Source organism: Lathyrus oleraceus, chromosome 6 (assembly GCF_024323335.1).
Source record: "Lathyrus oleraceus cultivar Zhongwan6 chromosome 6, CAAS_Psat_ZW6_1.0, whole genome shotgun sequence".
Classification (NCBI taxonomy): Eukaryota; Viridiplantae; Streptophyta; class Magnoliopsida; order Fabales; family Fabaceae; genus Lathyrus; species Lathyrus oleraceus.
In genome coordinates, this window is record NC_066584.1 from 246976157 (window position 1) to 246996269 (window position 20113).

Genomic DNA, 20113 nt, shown 5'->3' on the forward strand with positions numbered 1-20113 from the left:
GCGATAAATAAAATACTAGGGTAATGCTGTCAGGGTAGAATGAGTCATGTGGTAGGCGTCTTTTCCTGGCTTGATCCACGAAACTCAGCTATCTCCCTCCGAAGCTCTTCAATCTCCTGATGTAGAGCATCGGTCTCTGAGGCATGAGTGAGATCAGAAACCTGCATCTGTAACTCTAAGTCTGCCACTTCCTGCTTGAGCAGGGCAGTCTCCTTACGGAGCTCATAAATCTGTGTTTGTAGGTCAGGTGGCTGCAGAGACAAATTGTTAGACATAACAGTGATCTGGGGAGTAAGAGGTGTAGGAGTGTACTCAGCGGCGGGAGGCGATTTCGGCTCTTCGACAGTCTCTCCATAACCCTCTAGAGCATAACTCCAATTTTCAGGATCATGGACACTGGTCATCAGCTGATCTGGTAATGTGAAATAGTGTATCGCTTCGCCGTCGATCAGCAGTCTAAACATGTTGGGCTCAAAAGAAGCCCTCCTCATCAGTCCTCTATCAAGACAAAAATCAATATCCAGGGTGGTGTAGAAGCAGAAGGTCCTGAGGTGCAATAACTTGCGAGACAGACCCAATGCAGTAGCAATCTGTGTAACAATCCCACCGACATGGATGATGCCTACGGATGATCTGGCAACACTAGCCAAGCCCTTTAACAGAAAGTTGCCACAAGCAACAGGGCGAGACTGAGTCGCACAAAACAGTAGGAAAATCTCCTCTTCACTTAGCAGTGTCTCTGTATCTGGAAAACCTAGGAAAGAATGTGCTAGAATCATCTGGAAGTACCTCAATGCAGGGTTGTGGATTACCTGAGAAAACTGGGTAGAAGGATCTTGGCTCCCTCCGCCGGATATTTTAGTCCAAAACTTTTCCACTTCTCTGCTCATAAAATACCCCATCGGTGTATCTGGAATAGCATCAGGAGTAGTCTGGAAACCTAGCAAATCACCAAACTCCTTGTGAGAGAATGAGTAGTCAATCCCGAACAACCTGAAAACAGCGAGTCCATCGGGTCCAGCCCAGGGGTCATAATGAAACGAGCTGAGGAACTCAAGAGTCAAGTTCCTATAAGTGTTGTTCCTGTAGTCAAACTGTTCCCACTGGAGTTGATGGCATAAAAATCTGACGCTTGGCTCTATCCCCAAGGCATCCATGCAGTCATGGTCAGGGTACCTGGTAGGAGCCATAGGGCGTCTCATGTGAACATAGTAACGCTCTCTCTGTGCATCATCTCTAAAGGCCACGTGCATGTCATCAGGGTTCTGCATTCTGTACAAGGTTAGCAAACAAGTCCTGAAAGCACATAAAACATTCAATCGTTAGTCCTGACATAATAATAATAATATAAACAAAATAAAGTAAAAGTAAAAAATAAAAAGTACAAAAAAATAAGAAAAACCATGGGTTGCCTCCCATGCAGCGCTTGTTTAACGTCATTAGCTCGACGACCGATATTTAAACATCATTGGAAGGATATGGTGGATCACTCAGAGTATGGCAGGTGTATGTTGTCGGGATGTCACCTCCTTCGTAGGGCTTCAACCTCTGTCCATTGACGATGAACGGTTTACATGTCTGGTTCTTGATTTCAATAGCACCGGATCTCAGGATCTTAGATACTTCGAAAGGGCCAGTCCATCTCGAACGGAGTTTACCTGGAAAAAGTCGTAACCTAGAATCGAACAGGAGAACAGGATCGCCTATTTTGAAGTCTCTTCTTATGATTCTTTTGTCATGCCAAGCTTTTGTTCTTTCTTTGTATATGATGGCATTTTCGTAGGCAGATTGTCTGAGCTCTTCTAATTTGTGGATGTCAAGGATACGTTTCTCACCAGCTGTCAAGTAATCCAAATTCAAAGTTTTGATGGCCCAATAGGCCTTATGTTCCAATTCAAAAGGTAAGTGACATGATTTTCCATAGACCAGTTGATAAGGGGTTGTTCCTATAGGAGTTTTGAAAGCGGTTCTATAGGCCCATAATGCTTCTTGAAGTTTCTGTGACCAATCCTTTCTAGATATAGAGACAGTCTTCTCGAGGATTTGTTTTATCTCCCTATTAGATACTTCCACTTGTCCATTGGTCTGTGGGTGGTATGGTGTTGCTACTCTATGCTTAACTCCATACTTGCCTAAAAGTTTATCAAATATTCTCGATATGAAGTGCGATCCTCCATCGCTTATGACTAAACGGGGTGTTCCAAACCTGGGAAATATATAATTTTTGAATAATTTGATGACTACTCTGGTGTCGTTTGTGGGTGCGGCGATAGCTTCAATCCATTTAGACACGTAGTCAACAGCTACTAAGATGTACTGATTTCCAAAAGATGGTGGGAACGGTCCCATAAAGTCTATACCCCATACGTCGAAGAGTTCTACTTCTTGGATATTCCTTAACGGCATTTCATTACGTCTTGAAATATTTCCTGTGCGTTGGCATCTATCACACTTGACAATGAAAGCATGGACATCACGCCACATAGTAGGCCAGAATAGGCCAGCTTGAAGAATCTTGGCGTAGGTCTTAGATGTGCTGGCATGTCCACCATAGGGTGCAGAGTGACAATGCTCAATTATATTATTTACCTCTTCTTCTGGAACACAACGGCGGAAAATGCCATCTTTACCTCTCTTGAAAAGAAATGGTTCGTCCCAATAGAAGTTTCTCACATCACTATAGAACTTCTTCTTCCGGTGGTAGTTTAGATCAGGGGGTATGATGTCAGCGGCTAGATAATTAACAAAGTCTGCATACCAAGGTACATCACTTATGGCTAAGGATTTTTGAAAATACTCATGAGGGTCTGGGTTATCTTCTTCAATGGTTTCTAGTTGGGCTATCAGTCTATCATAGGCAAAATCGTCATTTATGGGAACTGGATCAGGTTTCAGGTATTCTAGCCTAGATAGGTGATCAGCTACCACATTATCAGTGCCTTTCTTATCACGGATATCCAAATCAAACTCTTGCAGTAATAGAATCCATCGAAGTAACCTAGGCTTGGCATCCTTTTTGCTTAGTAAGTAACGAATGGCAGCATGGTCGGTATAAACTATAATCTTGGCTCCTACTAGATAAGATCTAAATTTGTCTATTGCAAAAACTACAGCTAGGAGCTCTTTTTCGGTTGTTGCGTAATTGAGCTGTGCAGCGTCTAGGGTTCTACTGGCATAATAAATCACATGTAACTTCTTATCTTTTCTCTGACCTAGAACGGCTCCAACAGCGTAATCACTGGCGTCACACATTATCTCAAACGGTTCTGACCAATCAGGGGGTTTCATTATAGGTGCTGAAGTCAGAGCTTCCTTCAGAAGATTAAATGCTTCAGTACATTTTTCATCGAAGATAAATTCAGCATCTTTCATTAAAAGACCAGTTAAGGGCTTTGTTATTTTGGAGAAATCTTTGATGAAACGTCGGTAAAATTCGGCATGTCCAAGAAAACTTCTTATCTCCCTGATAGTCTTCGGCGGTTTTAGATTCTCTATGACTTCTATTTTTGCTTTATCTACCTCTATACCTTTTTCGGAAACTATATGTCCTAAAACAATCCCTTCGGTGACCATGAAATGACATTTTTCCCAATTTAGCACAAGGTTAACCTCCACACATCTCTCCAGGATTTTCTCAAGGTTGACAAGACAATTTTTGAAATCTGATCCACAAACTGAGAAATCGTCCATAAATACTTCCATAATTCCATCTAAACAATCAGCAAAGATAGACATCATGCAGCGTTGGAAAGTTGCAGGAGCATTACAAAGTCCAAAAGGCATTCTTCTATAGGCAAAAGTTCCAACTGGGCATGTAAAGGTAGTTTTTTCTTGATCTTCGGGGTGAATAGGTATTTGGAAGAATCCTGAATATCCATCTAAATAACAAAAGTAAGAGTGTCTGGCTAGGCGCTCCAACATTTGATCTATGAATGGTAATGGGAAATGGTCCTTCCTAGTTGCTTTATTTAATTTTCTATAATCTATGCACATACGCCAACCTCTATCGGTTCTTTTTGCTACAGGTTCGCCCTTCTCGTTTTGTACGACTGTGATGCCTCCCTTTTTGGGTACTACATGCACGGGACTCACCCATTTACTGTCCGAGATCTGATATATTATACCTGCCTCTAGTAACTTAAGAACTTCAGTCTTAACTACCGCACTCATTATAGGATTTATTCTACGTTGGTGTTCTCTGGAAGGTTTTGAATCTTCTTCAAGCAAAATCCGATGCATGCATACGGATGGGCTTATTCCTTTTAGATCAGAGATCTTATATCCTAAGGCTGAGGGGTACCTACGTAAAACTTCTAATAATTGATCGGTTTCTTTTTGGTTTAAGGTAGCACTGACTATAACTGGACGATTCATATCTTCATCCAGAAATTCATATCTCAGGTTTTTAGGCAGTTCCTTAAGTTTTACGGTCGGTTTCATAGGGCAAGGCATAGGATCTGGGGTAAGAGATAAACATTCGTGAAGGTTATCATCAATGTAGGGTGTTTTATAATTGTCATCTTCCAAAATAAGGGTTGATGGCAATTTTATAGATTTATTTTCTTCTTCTTGTTCTAATTCCCTAATGCATTCTTCGATGATATCTAAGGCATAACAAGAATCTCCTATCACAGGTGCCATAAGAAATTTTGACAATATAAATTCTATCTTCTCTTCACCTACCTCAAAAGTTAGTTTTCCTTTTTAACATCTATTACGGCTCCAGCAGTCGATAAGAACGGTCTACCTAGGAGGATTGGTATGTCGTCATCTTCTTTAATGTCCATGACAACAAAATCAGTAGGTATAAACAACTGACCCACCCTAACAGGGACGTCTTCAAGTATGCCTATAGGGTATTTAACGGATCTATCGGCTAATTGAAGCGACATCTTAGTAGGTTGTAATTCTCCTAAGTTTAATCTCTCACAAACTGCTAAAGGCATTAAGCTCACACTAGCTCCTAAGTCTAGAAAAGCTTTTTCGATGACATGATTCCCTAAAATACAAGGAATGGAAAAATTTCCGGGATCTTTATCTTTCTTTGCTAACCTATCTTCGGAAATAGAATTACATTCCACGGGTTTCGGATCTTCAAGTCTACGTTTATTCGTAAGTATGTCTTTGAGAAACTTAGCATAAGAAGGTATTTGGGTGATGGCTTCTGTAAAGGGGATTTCTACGTGAAGTTTTTCTATAACCTTAATGAATTTTTGATATTGATTATCGATTTGGGTTTTCTTTAATCTTTGAGGGTATGGTATTGGTGGTTTGTATGGCGGTGGTGGTACATAGGTTTTATTTTTAGGTTCTTCTCCTTTTTCTTGACTTTCCGGGGTTCAGGCTTCTCTGGTTCCTTTTCCTCACTCCTCTCAGAAGTTTCAGGCTCACTTAATCTAGGGTTTAAAGGCTCCTTATAAGCGGTTCCACTTCGTAGAGTAATGGCATTAGCTTGCCCTTTCGGGTTTTGTTGAGGTTGTCCAGGGAACTGTCCTCCAGGGGTAGTCTGTGGGGCTTGGTTTAACGCTACCTGAGAGATCTGGGTTTCAAGCATCTTATTATGAGTAATGATTTGATCAACCTTGGTTCCTAACTGGGTAATTAGTTCGTTAACATGGACGCTTTGGTTCATGAACTCTTTGTTTTTCTGTTTTTGAGCAACGATGAAATCTTTTACAATTTCTTCAAAGCTCGGGTTTGGCGGTACAGGTTGCATAGGTTGATTTGTTCTAGGGGCTTGGTAACCTTGTTGTCTCGGAGGTGCGGTATTTTGAATAGGGTTATTATTTTTGTAGGAGAAGTTTGGGTGATTCCTCCATCCAGGGTTATATGTGTTAGAAAATGGGTTCCCTTGGGTATAGTTCACTTGCTCAGTGTTGGTTTCATTTAACAGATTGCATTCGGCGGATTGGTGTCCTTGCGTTCCACATATCTCACAATTCGGCGAAACTGCGGCTACAGTATTCGGAGTTGTACACATATGTTCGACTCTAAGGGCCAACGCGTCCATTTTAGCCTGCATCATGTCTATAGAGCTTAGCTCATGTATTCCTCCTTGGGCTTCCTTCTTTTCCACTGTCGCTCGTTCTACTCCCCATGATTGATGGTTTTGGGCCATATCCTCGATAAGGGCACTAGCTTCAGGGTAAGGTTTATTCATCAGTGCGCCACCAGCGGCAGCGTCGATGGTCATCTTAGTGTTATAATGAAGTCCATTATAGAAGGTTTGGATGATTAGCCAATTCTCTAAGCCATGGTGTGGGCATGCTCTTAATAGTTCTTTATATCTCTCCCAGGCTTCGAACAACGACTCTCCTTGGAGTTGGGTAAATCTAGTTATAAGGTTTCGAAGAAGAGCGGTCTTACTTGGGGGAAAATATCTAGCAAGAAAAACTTTCCTAAGGTCATCCCAAGTTGTTATTGAATTGGGTGGAAGGGAATCTAACCATGATAGAGCTTTATCTCTGAGGGAAAAGGGAAATAATCTTAAGCGTATCGCCTCAGGAGAAGCTCCATTGGTTTTAAAGGTGTCTGCTAACTGAAGAAAGTTTTTTTAATGTTGGTTTGGGTTATCAGTAGCGAGACCTGAGAATTGTCTCTGTTGCACTAATTGCAGCAGGGATGGTTTAAGTTCAAAATTATTGGCTGGGATAACGGGGTTTACTATACTGGAACTAGGTTCCTCGTTTGATGGTTGGGCGAAGTCCTTAAGAGGTCTTCGGTTTTGTTCTTCGGCCATAGCTATCCTATTCCTATGGAAAAATAAACGTGCGCGAGCGTAACGTTCAGGTTCAGCTAGAGGGTCTACTAAACTTCCGGCACTGCGAGTCTTTCGCATTGACCGGTGGGTAACAACCTTAGTCTAAACGGTATAACTACAGGGTAAGGAAATTTGACGAAATTGGTCCCCGGCAACGGCGCCAAAAACTTGATGCGTGTTTTTCGCAAGTGTACGAATCACGTCAAAGTAATATAAAAGATTATCGAATCCACAGAGACCAAGTGTCAATCTATCAAACCTGTTGTTATGGTGTGTATCTAAGGCAACTATTTTTAAGGGTTTTAATAAGGGTGCAATGGTAAATAAATTATAATTTTAAATAATAAATAAAGACAGGCTCGAATGTAATTCACGCAATCAATGATAATCCAGTACTTGTTAGTGGAACTACTTATGGGCAATGTTTTCTCCTTTGAAAAGAACTAATTTAACAGGAACTGTCGCTTTCGCGTATTCAGAACCGAGTTGTACTCTCTAATCAACCCCTCCTATTGTCACGGATAAAAAGGTGCGTACTGCGTTAGAGTAGTAAACCTATTTTTAAGAAATATAGTATCTTAACTAAGTTGAAAAGTATTTTAACCTGGACTTCCTAGCAAAAAGAGGTTCTTACGAACCAGAGTTTAAACTTCCTAACGCGTCCGAAAATCGTTTTAAAATCTCTTTTCTTTTTAATCTAAAATCTCCTAATAAACTAGACAAAGCGCTTTTGGCTGTTTTTGAAATAGTTAAAAACAATTACTTGAATTGAAAGATAAAATAGCCCTTAGGTGTTTCCACGAACAATTATACTGATTACTGGTTTAATTACGATCCTTACATTCTAACCTTTATAGAATTAGTTAGACATGATAAAGTAAATATTCTTTTTATAGTTTTTCATAAAAGTAATTTAAAGCGAGTGCGGATAATAAACAAAGTAAAGTGCGAGTGCAGGAAATAAACAACGTAAATGTGCGAGTGCAGGAAATAAACAAAAGTAAAATACGAACTTGAATTAAAAATGGCGGCAGGATTAACTTCCTCCAGAGTGCTCCAAAACTCGAACCACAGACAGATTACAGACTCGATCACTCGATTGCAGAGGCACCCCGATGTGGAATGGCAACTGCTTTATAACTGATATATGCCTAGAGAATTCTAATTCTGGATGAAGAAAAACGAAAATCTAAGGTCCTATTTATAGTAAAAACTGAAAGCATGAAATGACAGGGACGCCCCTCCACTAAAAAGTGGAGGTTACTGATTTTGGCCTTGTGGCGCCCGCCACAGGCCTATGGCGCCCGCCATGGTCCCTACAGGGGATGATGGAGTGGGGATCGTGGGTCTTGACGGTTGAGGAGTGGTCTTGAGACGTGGCCACGTCATGGCTAACCCCATGGCGCCCGCCACGGTGGGTGCCGTAAGTGCAAAACGCTGAATTTCTAGGTTTTCGCCCGTTTTCACTCCTTTTTCGCTCCTTTTCCCGATTCAAGCTCCGATTATTATAAAAACCTGAAAACATAAGAAAACAAAGAAATAACAAAGCAAAACAACAATAAAAGCTAAGAATGCATGCGAAATCGGAGTCAGAAATACGGTGAATTTTAGTGTGATCACTCATATTGTGCTTGTTTCTTGCTATTGTTGTGTGATCTGAAGTCCTCTTCATAGAGGCAGTTGGTTTGAGCTTTAAATTTTTAAAATCCAATAAGTTCAGTTGAACACCACATAAATTCCACCTCTGATTTCTCTTAATGTAGGAACCTAGAGTGGATTTGGTTGGTACAGGGGTGATGTACATCACCCCAACTTTCGATTGGTACCTAGATCGTGGCATTTGGTGCACATTTGTTTCTCTGTAAATTTTGAGCCTCGCCGGAGCTAGCCGGAGAAGACGGTGGCGCTGGTCACCGTCCAATCTCCAGAATGAATCTGAACCATCCATCTCCTTTTCCAGATTCAATCCAGGCCATTCAACGTTATGACTTATTTAATGGCACTATGTGATTCAGTTGACTAGAGCACATGGTGAACGCGCGCTTCCTGGCCACGTGATGATCCACATCAATTAATGAAAGTGCATCAGACGCTCCACGTTTTTTCATCATTTTTAATTTTTGATTCTATTTTCTTTTATTTCTTTTAATTCCATTTCATTTTAAAAATTCATATCTCCTTCATTATTGGTCCAAAAAATGTGAGACCAATTGCATTTTTCTTCTTTTAATTTCTAGTTTCTAAAAATGATTTTTAATATTTTTTATTTTATCATTTGATACTTTTTATGAATTTTCTGTTTTTTGGTTATTTTTAATTCATTTAAAATAGTTTTTGATATTCAAAAAATACAAAAATATTTTTCCAACCTATTTGAATAATGATAGATCTATGAAAAATATTCTCATCAATTTATTAGATAATTTGAGATTTAATTGAGATTTTAATTCAACTAGGTTATTTTTATGCATTTTTAATTGATAAAAAATAGTTTCTGACTTCTAAAAATGCTGAAATTTTTTGTCAAACATTGTTTGACCTTGTTGAACTTAGGATAATTCACTTGGACTTTTCAAAGTTGATTTGAAGTGAATTTGAAGTTTGACCTTTCTTTATTATTTTAATTCAAGTATCATTTTAATTTTGAAAAAATACCAAAAATATTTCATTTGTTTCTTGACTTCTGATCTTCATTTTGATTCTGTTTACTATTGTTTGACCTTGATCTTCTCTATCTTTGGTCAATGCTTGTTGATTATTTCATTTCATTTCCATTAATGTACTTTAATATTCATCATCTTCTTCTTCTTCTTCTTTTCTTTTTTTGATCAATGAGTTAGAGATTGGTGGTTAGCCTTGATACATGGGAGGTTTAACCTTCCTTGATTCAAATCTAATTCATCTTGATCACAGATCAAGTGAATGGTTGTGCATTAAGGATAGGTTGCTTCCTAATCAAGCAAAGAACCTAAATCAATACAAGATCATTTTTCATCTTCTTTTTGGCATGGCAAGTTGTAGGAGTTTGATTCACTAATCAAAATCTCTAACTTGTGTTGTTGCCTATGTTATTATTGACCGGCCTCAGATAGTTGTGACTTCTACATAAGTCCAATTACGATTGTTTAACATAGCGCTAAATTGCCTTATGGCACACTAACTCTAACACTAACCATTAACGATTAACATTTAATTCTTGCTCTTTACAATTATGCAATTTACTATTCTTGTACATATTAATTCATTTGCTTTTTCCTTTGCTCATTTAAGCACATGTTTATGTTAATGCAATTTACCTTTTCCTCACTTGAGCACATACTTGTGTATATATTATTGTGCTTGTGCTTTGTTTTGATTGTTGTGGACCAAATGCAAAAAATGGACAAATGGACTTAGATTCTAGGACATTCCCTATGCAAAATGGAGTAAAAAGGCCTTAATATTGAAGATGGACTAGAAGTACCAAACCTCTAAACTCACTCTTGTCCATTCTTGATTTACTTCATAAAACGTTTTGATGTGTATGCTTTTGTGCTAGGGGATCCTATTTGAGCCAAAAGGAAGAACCATTTTCATGTGCTTCAAAGAGAAAGATACAAGAGCCATTGAAGATCTTCTAAGAGCTTGCTTGATTGATTTGATTGCTTGAGCTTTTACTTATTTGCTTGCATATTCCAAAGGATGGGAGCTACTTGGATCATCAATATGATCTCAAGAGAGGAACTCCATTTGTGGTCTTGTTTCTTATCCTTCATCTCGTGTATGATTAGGACTTTAGCCATTCTTCTTCTTCTTCCCTCCACTCTAACCCAAGCCAAAACTTTTGTGCAAACATTTAACATTTGTTTTCAAACATTAGAAACCTAAGCATTATGCTTTTGATTTTCAAACTTTCTTTTCATAACACTTATTTTGAATTGAATCTTTAAGTCAACTTTGACCATATTTTGTAAATACTTTTCATTGGTAAATATAACTCATTCAAGTACTTTTGTGGTTTCAATGGCCACTTTCTTATCAAAAACTTTTCATAACCTTTAGCTATTAGCTTTGAGTTATCCTTGAGGTAGATGTAATACTCACATATATCCTTAGTGATGGACAATGAGTCTTCCATGCTTATTATAGGGTTAACCCCTCACTAGCATGTTGAAGCTATCCTCACATGGTGGATTTATGGTTTTAGGTTGAGTTTTCTCCCTTGGATAACAAAAGACCTTAAGGCTTTTGGACCAATCAATTCACCAACTTGTTTTGAGATTTTTACCCCGAACTACGAGGTTTTGATCCTAATCTTTTTTAAGATGGTACGTAGGCAATGGGTTTATCCATTCAAACACAAAATTGTAAATAACTTGTATATTCTCTTCTCATCTCTTCAATCATGTTTGCACAAACAAAATTTTGCACAAAATACCAACCTTACAACAAGTGTGAAAAGGGCTCCCTAGGAGTACCTAGGATGTTTTGGGTGCTTAACACCTTCCCATTGCATAACCAACCCCCTTACCCCGATCTCTGACATTTTTACTAGTTTTTGATTCGATAAAACTATTAGGTTTTTGTTCGCTTTCTAACCATTCCTTTGGATAAATAGAAGCGCGGTGGCGACTCGACTTGTATGGTTTACCTTGGATTTAGTCAATATGTCTAATGGTAACGAATACGCCGCTACAGAGTGTCCACCTGTTAAGCAGAAGCTTCGAAGGACGCATCCTGATATTGTCTAAAAAGATCAAAGATGAAGTGCAAAAGCAATTTGATGCAGATTTTCTGGAAGTTACTTCGTATCCTTTGTGGGTACCTAACATCATTTTGGTGCCTAAGAAAGATGGTAAGGTACATATGTGTGTTGATTACCGTGATTTGAACAGAGCAAGTCCTAAGGATGATTTTCCGCTCCCTCACATTGACGTATTGGTCGACAACACCGTACAGTTCTTAGTTTTTTTGTTAATGGACGGTTTCTCCGGTAATAACCTGACTAAAATGGACCCAAAAGACATGGAGAAGACTATGTTTATTACACCTTGGGGAACCTTTTGTTACAAAGTTATGCCTTTTGGTTTGAAGAATGCATGGGCAACTTACCGGCATGCAATGGTGACCCTATTTCATGACATGATCCATAAAGAGATTGAGTGCTACGTGGATGATATGATTGCGAAATCCCATACAGAGGAAGAACATTTAATCAATTTGTGGAAATTGTTTAAAATATTGAGGAAGTTCAGGCTAAGGCTAAATCCCAACAAGTGTACTTTTGGAGTGAGGTCTGGTAAATTACTTGGCTTTTTGATCAGTGAAAGAGGAATTGAGGTTGATCCTGAAAAGATAAAATCGATTCAAGAGATGCCTAAGCCAAAAACCGAAAAAGAAGTGTGTGGTTTCTTAGGAAGGTTGAACTACGTCGTGTAGCGGTAAATTCATGATCATCAAGCTATGGATAAGCAAGACATCAAATAACAAGAGTCGCCACCGCGCTTTTATTGTTTCCAAGGGAAAAGGGAAAAGTACGAACAAAACTCAAAAGTAAGAAGTTTTCAAATCAAAACTAATAAAATGTCAGAGATTACAGGTAAGGGGGTTGGTTACACAAAGGGAATGTGTTAGCACCCAAAGTATCCTAGGTACTCCTAGGGAGCCCTTTTTTGTGCGCATGTGTATTTTGTATAAAAATGATGTTTACAAACAAATAGAGTGAGGGGATGAGAAAAGAATTCATTAATTATATTTTTGTGTTTGACAAGACCTTCGGACATGTGCCTACGTACCAACATAAAAATGAGGGATCAAAACCTCGTAGTTCGTGATACAAATTTCAAAGTGGATGCATTGCTTTTAACAAAATTAAGTTTGAAAGGCACAAAGGCCTGAAAATGGTTTGAATGAGTTAGTATTTTTGGCTTTTGAAATTTTAGGTAAAGTATAATTAAGTTCACTTACAAGTTTGATTAAGAAAAGAAGTTTGAAAATGCAATAGCATAAGGCCAAAGTTTCTAGTTTGCATAGTGGTCAAATTTTAGAAAAAATAACAAGTTCAAACAAAGAAGTTTTAAAAAAGGGGGGAGAGATTTTGAAATTAAAGAGATGGGGAGGAGATGAAGAGACTAATCCTATGCACAAAATTTAAAGTTAAGAGTTGAAAAGATCTGACCGATGGGTAGCAATCCAATAGGCAAGAATGCCATATAGAAACCCTAAATTCCCTTGGATATTAAAATCAAGCAACAAACAATGCATACAATATGAACTTGAAGAGCAAGGCATCAAATAAATATAGCCACATCCAGGCTTAGCCACTCCACGATCTTCTTCAAAATTTGCCCATGTAGCAGATGAATTCCACAATGCCATAAGTCACAGGCTCAAAATAACAGCTTCACAATGATCATGTTGCAGATGAACTCAAAGGGATCTTGAATGATGTATCAGATGAAGTTTCAAATTGCAATCACTTGGTTTCACAAAAGTTAACATTGGCCAAGTCCTTTAGCATAGGAAGGTTGCCTAAATTCTAAGTCCAATTGGTCCAAGATCAAGTCAACAGTCCATACAAAACTTTTTTAGGGTTTTTGTTGTTATTGTGTACATTAATGATCAAAGACCACACAAAGAAACAAATATACTCAAACAAGATATATCACACAATATGGTCCAGATGGACAAAGTGAAAAATTCATTAACAGAAACAATTAAAATGGTATGTGTAAGACCCTAATTTTGACCCTAAGATCACTCATGGCATCATATCATTGCTCATTGCACTTGCCTCAAGGATCATAGCATCTTGGCTCCTTTACCCTTGGGTTGGGACTTGTGTGAGTGGTTCGAGACCACCAAGAATGCTTGAATTGTATATTATTGCTTTTCTTATTATGTTTACTAACCAAAATCACAAAAATATGTCACTAACGTTCTTTGGTTTTGAAGCTCAAGCAGTCATGTGATCCAAGGCTCCTAGGAGGCCCTTATGCCCATTGAAATAGCCAGATGAAGAAGAAAGCAAGCATGACAATGGTTCCCAAAGCTCTCAATCATCATATATGCCTCCCAAGTATCTCAGTTTGTCAATTTTATCAAGATAAACCAAAGGGATTGAGGATTGCTTCCCAAGGAAACCCTAATTCAACTGTGCGTTGACTGTGCCTTGCTCATGAAGCAACCTCAACCTATGATCAAATACAATCAAGTGAAGTTCTTTAATTCATCATTTTATGCATATATGAGCCTATGTGAGTGTCCTCAATCATTTATTCATCAAGATTTGAAGTTTGGGCTTGAGAAGTTGATCAGTCAATTCATCTGACTATTTTGAAATCCACTGAGACCTAACTTTTGATGTGTTTGTCAAATGAAGATGACCCCAAGAGAAACAATGTTCTTAAGAACCATGTGAACAACTTTCATGTACCTCAAAAATTCATTTGAAACTTGGAAGGTCATCATTCATTTCAAAACATTATAGGTCATTTTGACTGAAACCCTAATTTTGGGTCAACTTCCCAAGGACCTAACTCATTCATTTTTTATGATTTTGAGGTGATACCAAGTTAATTGGAAATTTTAAGATGTCTACTTCAATTGTTATGTTGGACACAATTTCATAATCCTAACAGAAACACATGTGATAATACAAAACATTATAGGTCACTTTGGACCAAAGCCATTGAAATATGAAAAAGTCTAACTTCAAGTACCCATAACGTTCTCATCAAAAATCCAAATGATGCAAAATTTAAGCCCATATTTCTTGTCATGAAAATATCTACAACTTTGATGTTGAAGGTTTTGTCATTTGAAGCTTGCATCATTAAAACAGAAGGGCTTGAAGTTGGTCCATTTTGGCAACAAAAAAATTCAAATACATGTTTTGCACCTTGAGCTTCATGGCCAGTTTTCAATATTTTCCAAACTCCAAATGGACTTTTGTTCAACATAACATTTGTTCCTTATGTCAAGACCTTTCCAACCATTACTCACATGCCTATGTTTCAATTTTCCAATTGACATTTTCGAAGAGGTGAAGTTTTATGATCATTTATGCATAACATGTTAAATTTCCATGCACAAGCTAATGCATTGCCATCTGCACGTCCAAACTTCATTCATTAGTGTTCAGCACTCAATTTCAATTGCTTTTGGGCCTCACATGCGCCTGTACAGGCCAATGCATGGAGGACCCAAGTTCATGCACACATGAGTTTGATCATGCCTTACATCAGTTGTGGCTATAAATAGAATGCCTTGCCTTGCTCATTTCTTAACCTAAAGGCGCCTGAAGCTCTGCTGAACTGATTCCCCAACCCTTCATCAAAGGAATTCTGAATTTTCTCTTCACTTTTCAAGCTTAAATTTCAACTTCCCTGGTTGATCTTTAGCTTCTAATTCCTTAGCCTTGCTTCATTGTTTCTTCAAGATCAAGTTGCACTCAAGGATTGGATTGGATCAAGCTCTTAAAAGCTGCACTTCAAAGGTTTATCTCATAATTGTTTTGATTCGAATCTCTCTGATTATTGTGCATTGCTTGGTTTGATTGGCATTTCTGAAGTCCTCATGTGAGAGGCAATTGATTTGTGGTTTTAAGTTTGAAAATTGGTTAACTTCATATTGAACACCTCATTTTTCAACCTCAGATTTCTTCCTCCATAAGAATCTTAAGAAGAAACTAAGGTCACAGGGGTGATGTACATCACCCCAGCTTTCGAATGGTATATGGATCGCGTGCTATGGTTGAGGTTTGAAAACCTGCAACTGGTGGCCGGAAGAGGCCTTCTCACTGGAGAAGGCGGTGGTTTCCACCACCGTCCCCACGCGTCCAAACCCTGTCCCTTAGATGAGTGTTTCCAGATCTAATCCTGGCCCTATGTTGTTATGACTTTATTTAATGCATCCTACGAATCGTTTGACTTGTCCTTACCATGAGTGCGCGCTTCCCAGCCATGTGATCAGCCACGTTAATTAATAAAGTGGATCTGACGCCTGTGGATTTTTCCAATTTATGAATTTCCATTTTATTTTCTTTTATTCCAATTATTTTTAAAAATTCATAACTTCTGTAATTTGAATCACAAAAATATGGGACCAATTGCAAAAATTTTCTCTTAAATTCTAGTTTCATAAAATGATTTTTATTTTTGTGATTCCATTTAATATATTTTGTGAATAATTTCTTTTCTGGTTGTTTTTAATTCATTTAAAATACTTTTTGATATTCAAAAATGCCAAAAATATTTTCTTAACATCTTTGGATGAAGATGAATCTATGAAAAATATTCTCATCACTTTCTTAATTGATTTGATATTTATTTGAGATTTTAGTCCAATTATGTTATTTTTCTTCATTTTTAATTATTTAAAATTAGTTTTTGTTTTCAAAAAATATTGAGAAAATTTGTCAAACCTTGTTTGACCATGTTAGACTTATGATGATCCAATTGAACTTATCCAAGTTGATTTGAATTTGATTTGGAGTTTGACCTTTATTTGTTCATTTTATTTCATGTATTATTTTAATTCCAAAAAATACCAGAAATATGTTTGACCTTTCTTGACTTCCAATCTTCATTTCACTTCTGTTTACCATTGATTGATGTTGATTCCATTCATGTTTGATCAATGTGTTTTGGTTATGTCATTTGAATTTCAACTTTGTACATTCCATTTCCATCTTCATCTTCTTCTTTTTCTTTGACCAATGAGTTAATGATTTGTGGTTAGCCTTGACACATGAGAGGCTTGATCTTCTTTGATCCAAATCAAATTCATCTTGATCAAAGATCAAGTGAATGACTTTGTGTCAAAGATAGGTTGCTTCTTGGTCAAGCAAAAAACCTAAAATCCATACAAGGTCATTCTTCTTTTCTTTTGGCATGGCAAGTTGTAGGAGCTTGGCTTACTAGTCATGGTCTCTAACTTGTGTTTAATTGCCTATAGTTTTATTGACCGACCTCAGATAGGTGTGACTACTACATTAGTCCACTTACGATTGCTTAACATAACGCTAAATTACATAATGGCACACTAACACTAACTACTAATGGCTAACTTTTAATTCAAGCATTTAATTCTTGCAATTTACGTTAATGCAATTTAATTTCTTGCTCATTTATTCATATTGTCTTTGCCCTTTGCTCATTTGAGCTCATGTTTATGTTTATGTCATTTTCCTTTTGCTCACTTGAGCACATTATTGTGTATATACTATTGCCTTGTGTTTGTTTTGTTTTATTTGTGTGAATCAATGCAAAAAGGAGAAAGGACTTAGAATTAGGACCTTACCTATGCTAAATGGAGTTCAAGAGCAACTAGGCCTCATGCCTTTAGAATGCTAAATATGTGGAAGAGCAACTAGGCCTCATGCCTTTAGAATGCTTATGTCTTGAAGTTGAATTGAAAGGATCCCTATTCTAAACTCACTCTTGTCCATTCTTTCTATTACATTGTGGAACTTTTTGATTTGTTGGTTTTTGTGAGATATGGATCCCAAACTTGAGCTAATTAGAAGGACCATTGTCATGAACATCTAAGATAATAGAGACAAATCCAAATTGGAAGATCCTAGGAGCTTGATTGAATATTTGCTTGATTGCTTGAGTTAATTGCTTAATGCTTGCTATGTCCAAAGGAAAGGACTAACTTGGATCATCTTTATGATCTCAAGAAAGGAACTCCAGGGGTTTTATTTATCTTCCCTCATCTTTGCATGTTTAGGACCTAGCCCTTCTCTTCTTCTCTCCACTCTAACCCAAGCCAAACTTTTTTGTGCAAACATTGACATTACTTTCAAAAATTAGAAACCTAGGCACTATGCCTTTGATTTTTCAAACTCTTTTCATAACACTTATTTTGAATTGAACCTTAAGTCAACCTTGACTTCTCTTTGTGAATACTTCTAATTGGTAAATCCAAGTCACTTCAAATTCTTTTGTGGTTCTAACGACCACTTTTGTTAAAAGCTTTTCATAAACATTAGCTATTAGGTTTGAGTTATCATAGTGGTTGATATAAACCTCAGCTTATCCTTAGTTATTGGACTATAAGTCGTCCATACTTATTATAGGGTGGATCCCTCACTAGTATGTTGAAGATCTCCTCACATGGTGGATTATGGTTTAGGTTGAGTTTTCTCCCTTTGATAACAAAAGACCTTAAGGCTTTTGACCAATCAATTCACCAACTTATTTTGAGATTTTTACCCCGAACTATGAGGTTTTGATCCTACCTATGCGATGGTACGTAGGCAATGGGTTCATCCATTCAAACAACAAAATTGTAAATAATTTGTATATTCTTTTCTCATCTCCCCAATCATGTTTGCACAAATATTTTCACCAATACCAACCTATCATACAACATTTGCAATAAGGGCTCCCTTAGAGTACTAAGGATGTTTTGGATGCTTAAAAACTTCCCATTGCATAACCAACCCCCTTACCCAGATCTCTGACATTTTTATTAGTTTTTGACTTGATAAAACTTCTCGATTTTTGTTCGCTTTCTAACTTTCCTTTGGATAAATAGAAGTGCGGTGGCGACTCGAATTATATGATTTACTTTTGATTTAGTCAATAAATCTAAAGGTAACGAATACTCCTCTACAGAAAAGTGGTGACTCTGCTGGGGATACTTTGTGACACATCTTCCTAGTGGGTTTTGCCTACTTTTTGCCTTTGTTGTATTGTATGTTTATATTCTTTGTGACATATTTTCATGCAAATTTGGGATGACTGTATTGTTTGTAATGTATGAATTGCTTGGTATATCAATTGCTTGTGTGCATGGTGGTCTCTTGTGAGATGAGTTCTATACCCGAACTCGAGTGCACTTATGATAGGAGAATGGCATAGTCTTGTTGATTTGTGTGGAGTTATTCCTTAGCAAGTTGACTTGCAAGCCCATTCACTTGGTGGAGGTTATGTTAGGATCAATAATGTCACACGAGTAGTCGTGGTTAGGCATTACACTTTCCAATATATGCCGTAGAAGCCAAGGACCTTAGATTACCTATCCCATCTTGGCCTATTTTAGGACGTAGTGCGAAGGTCGTTCAAGTGTAAGATTTGATACGATTGTTATACGATACTACACTCATAAGAGTCTCTCTTGAGAATATTTTTGGAATACGAGTAGTCGTTTATCTGATAATATCCAAAAGATGGGATGATGACTATGAGAGCCTCTTTTAAAACATGATTGTCAGGTTTAACCATAGTACACTCCCTTTGGGTGGTTCTTAACCGAGACTCCATGCTCGTGACTTACTACAAACCCTTGATTCGCGGTTGATCCGTTCTCGTATATCCTTAATATCAATGGAACTTGGGTGTTGATAAGGTGTAAACCATAATCCACCAAAATGGATGATTGATATTAAGGATAGCTTGATCCATCCCGTGACCTTTGTGTGGTGTGATTTGGTTGATCCTTGACTGTGATTGTTGCATCCATGCATTCATGCATTCATACACATCCATATCATCAACAATGAGAAACTTTTCAAGGAACTTAAGAGGTCTATTTGCAAATTTTCAGACATGGATAAACAAAGAAGGAATACGAAGAAGTATAGTTTCAGACAACCTGACTTGAAAGAGTTAAGGAGTTTGACATCCTATGTATTAGATCCCTTGGAGTTCAAAACTCGTCATAGGAAGCTTCTGTTTATTCTTGCTACTCAGGTGGATGAAGGTCTGATGAGTGTGTTGGTGCAGTTCTATGATCCTTTGTACCGTTGCTTCACTTTTCCGGATTTCCAGCATTTGCCTACACTTGAGGAGTATACCTATCTTGTGGGTATACCTATCCTAGATCAATTGTCGTTCAGTGGCTTAGAGAGAGTTCCTTCTTCCCAAGAGATTGCTGATCTATTGCACATAGATGTATCTGATATTGGTGCTCATATGACTACCAAAGGTGGAATTTAAGGTCTCCCATCTGATTTCCTCATTGCTCAAGCTACTTTGTTTGGGAAGGCCATGAGTGAGGACGCCTTTGAGGCCATATTTGTACTTCTTATCTATGGGCTAGTGTTATTCCCCAACATCGACAATTTTGTGGATGTGAACGCCATTAGGATTTTCTCTACTCTTAATCCCGTTCCTACTCTGTTGGGTGACACTTATTTCTCTTTGCATATGAGGAATGCAAAGGGCGGTGGTACCATTGTGTGATGTTTGCCTCTACTGTACAAGTGGTTTATTTCTCACTTGCCTCAGACGCTCGCCTTCAAGGAGAACAAAGGATGTCTACGGTGGTCCACGAGACTTATGTCTCTCACTAATGATGATATCTTTTGGTACAACCGTGTATATGATGGTGTGCAGATTATTAACTCTTGTGGTGAATTCCCCA

The 20113-nt window shown here is 37.8% G+C and overlaps 1 non-coding gene across 1 annotated transcript; it reads left to right on the top strand.

Annotated features, from left to right (window-relative positions):
• The first annotated feature begins 6248 nt into the window (after positions 1–6248).
• Positions 6249–6355, top strand: LOC127099423 (small nucleolar RNA R71). Its single transcript, XR_007793926.1, has one exon. It is a non-coding gene; the product is annotated as a small nucleolar RNA R71 (small nucleolar RNA).
• Positions 6356–20113: the final 13758 nt, after the last annotated feature.